Here is a 3,693-nt window from a genome sequence, read left to right as displayed (position 1 = left end):
TTTATAATACAATGTTTGCAAGCATACATTGAACAGCAATAAAAAAAAATCATGATTCATAACATTATCTAAATATATTTAACCAACGCATACAGTGGCGACCGCCTTTAGTCTAAATCGGCTAGATCCGCGATTTTCAGATTATCCCGGTTATGTGCGGTTTTGTGTTGTTTTCGCCCGGAGTGAACTGCATTATTTTCGCGCTCGTGATATTAGCATTTTATTCTCGCTGTCTGCAATACTGCAATGCCGTGTAAAAACTCAGGGGGGCGTTTGCGAGCTGTTGTCTTGGAAGTTTAATACCTTCGCGGTTCAACCTACGTCAGTACACAGTCTGTGTGTGCGCGCGCAGTAATTGTAAATTTGCATATTTAAAGTATACATGCATTTGCGGTGCTGTGCTGCTGTACAGTATGTCTCATTTGAAAATTGTTGAAACGCATAAGCATGTACAGTACTGTAACAGTGTCACATTTCTGCATACAGTATACAGCGCTCTCCCCTCGCTCAGGATAATTAACTGCACTGCAGGGTATTTCATAGTTACATAGTTACATAGTAGATGAGGTTGAAAAATGACGTACGTCCATCAAGTTCAACCTATGCTAAATTTAGACAACAGATACTTTATTCTATATCTATACTTACTTATTGATCCAGAGGAAGGCTAACAAAAAACCCCATTAAGGGGAAAAATTAATTCCTTCCTGACTCCAAGAATTCGCAGTCAGATTAATCCCTGGATCAACATCCTTCCCATGTATACGTATTTGGTATATCCCTGTATACCTTTCCCATCTAAAAAGATGTCCAACCTTTTTTTGAACAAATCTATTGTATCTGCCATCACAGTCTCCATGGGTAATGAATTCCACATTTTAACTGCCCTTACTGTAAAGAACCCTTTCCTTTGTTGCTGGTGAAATTTCCTTTCCTAAAACCTTAAGGGATGTCCCGAGTCCTTTGTCCTGCCCGTGGGATGAATAGTTGTTTTGAAAGCTCATTGTATTGTCCCCGAATATATTTGTATATAGTTATCATATCCCCTCTTAGACGCCTCTTTTCTAATGTAAATAAATCTAATTTAGCTAGCCTCTCCTCATAAGTTAGAATGTCCATCCCCTTTATTAATTTGGTGGCGCTTCTCTGACACCTACAGCACCTGGTATTCCCAGGCAGTCTCCTAACCCGGTTCTAATCAAGCCTCACCCTGCTTAGCTTCCGAGATCTGACGGGATCGGGCGCTTTCAAGGTAGTATCTTCTGTGCAATGCAGTACATCTCTCCCACACCATTCCTTTGAACGTATGTCTGCTTTCAATCACATTCCTGCTTGACAGCAGGAAATTACTGCGCATGCGCCTGTAACTTCGCCCACCACCACTTGCTTGCTTGAATGAGTGACCAAAAAAACAAATAAGAAATGTTTTTTATTGTAATTTTTTTATTTTTATTTTCTCCACAAGCCTACAAAAACCAAAATCTTTTGTCTGCGACCCTGTGCGTTTGACTGCACATGGTTGATTTGTATGCTTTTTACGTACTGTATTTGGGGGTGTATTATTATGATGAACTGCCTTTTGAAATTAAAGTATGTCTTTAGCTTTGAACTTCATGCAGCTGTCTTTAATTTTTGGAATATTGCCATTGTGTTTTGAATCCGTCCATAGCCGAGCTTCAAAGGATCACTGCGCCTGCGTGTAATCCTTGTTCAGATGGGAGCTATTTAGCTGCTTAGCTGCGTACTGTACACGAGTCACCCAACCACCCCTCTCCACAGAGTCATTCGACAGACAACTGCACAGAGTCATTCATTTTCTGACGTTAGTCATTGTGTTTTTAATCCGTCCCTAGCCGAGCATCAATCGCCTCACTGCGCCTGCGTGTACTCTAAGTCTCTTTGAGATGGGAGCTAGCTACTTACTGTGCATGAGTCACCCAGCCCCCCCCCCCTCTCCACAGAGTCGTTAATTTTCTGAATCTTGCCATTGTGTTCTTAATCCGTCCATAGCCGAGCTACAGTACAGAACAAAGCCTCACTGCGCCTGCGTGTAATTCTCTTTGAGACGGAAGCTTTGAGGCTTTGTTTACAGCAACGTTTTGGAAAATCCCTTCTCGAATTTGATTTGCACAGAGCATCACCTTGATATTATAATAATAATAATAGCATGTTTTTGTATAGCGCTGTTAATTACAGTATACAGTAGAGGCAACTCTTATTCGAACAAAAACCTGTGGCAATTCCCCAAAAAACCCAGAAAACACCCAGGTACATTCTGAATACATGCCTTAAACTTTCTTTAAACTAGCCCCAGCATTTCTGCATTGATTAATGGCCTATCAGATTAACAGCGGGGGTCTCTGGCAGTCCCATTCAAACTGAATTGGACAGCCAGGGATCCCTGCTGTGTTAATCCTATGGGTCGTTAGTCAATGCAGAAATGCCTTAAACGTGCCTCAAACTAGCCCAGAACATACCCAGCACATACCCAGCACATACCCAGAATGTAACACGGCTAGTTTACAAGCAAATGTTAGAATAAACGTTGCCTCTACTGTACATAGCGCTTTCCAGAGACATTTTGCAGGCACAGGTCCCTCCCTGTCCCGTGGAGCTCACAATCTACTGTATGTTTTTGGTGCCTGAGGCACAGGGAGATAAAGTGACTTGCTTTTTATGTACTGTATTTGGGGGTTTATTGATCAAATTATTATGATGAACTGTCTTTTGAAATTACTGTACTCTACTCTACAGTATGTAATTTCTTTGAACTGCAGCATAACTAATCCTTCATCCCTCCCCCACACACACACAAACTCTTTTCGACAGACACCTCCACAGAGTCATTCATTTTCTGAAGTCATTGTGTTTTTAACCCGTCCCTAGCCGAGCGTCAATCGCCTCACTGCGCGTGCGTGTACTCTAAGCCTCTTTGAGATGGGAGCTAGCTGCTTACTGCGCATGAGTCATCCAACCCCCCCCTCTCCACAGAGTCATTCGACAGACACCTCCACAGAGTCATTCATTTTCTGAAGTTAGTCATTGTGTTTTTAATCCGTCCCTGGCCGAGCGTCAATCGCATCACTGCGCCTGCGTGTACTCTAAGCCTCTTTGAGATGGGAGCTAGCTGATTACTGCACGTGACTCACCCAACCCCCCCCCAACCCTTTGAGGCTTTGTTTATGGTAACGCTTTGGAAAATCCTTTCTCGAATTTGAAATGTAAATCTGATTTGCACAAGTTTGTGAGAATTGAGAGTAAAAAAAACCATTAACTGATTCATGTTGTTTTGACATTCATTCTTATACTGTGGAGGTGGTGGGGGGGGGGGGTTGTCAATGATTATGATTACCAGGAATGTGAATAAATATTTATTTTATTTCATCAGGAACAAAAAAATACAAATATAAAAATAATCATGAATAATACATAATGCAGTCTTTATTAAGTTCTTCTGGCAGATTGAAATTGGATAAACATTTAGAAAACATTTGTAAAACATGGAGAAACATGAATTATGCACATTTATAAGAATATTATGTAATAATATATATACACTGTAATGTATATTATATGTATACTATATATATATATACATATATATACAGCATACTGTACATATTAATATTATTTTTTCCGTCATTATCTTGTTCCTCATTCCGTGTACAGTACAGTAGTTCATTGAGAGAGGAG

At 40.6% G+C, this 3,693-nt stretch overlaps 1 pseudogene; it reads right to left on the bottom strand.

The window, feature by feature from the left end:
• Nucleotides 1-1,151: 1,151 nt before the first annotated feature.
• On the bottom strand, nucleotides 1,152-1,269 carry LOC142488900 (5S ribosomal RNA; annotated as a pseudogene).
• Nucleotides 1,270-3,693: the final 2,424 nt, after the last annotated feature.

This window comes from Ascaphus truei, chromosome 2, assembly GCF_040206685.1.
Source record: "Ascaphus truei isolate aAscTru1 chromosome 2, aAscTru1.hap1, whole genome shotgun sequence".
NCBI lineage: Eukaryota > Metazoa > Chordata > Amphibia > Anura > Ascaphidae > Ascaphus > Ascaphus truei.
The sequence above is the reverse complement of the archived record's forward strand: the minus strand, read 5'-3'. Positions and strand labels throughout refer to the sequence as shown.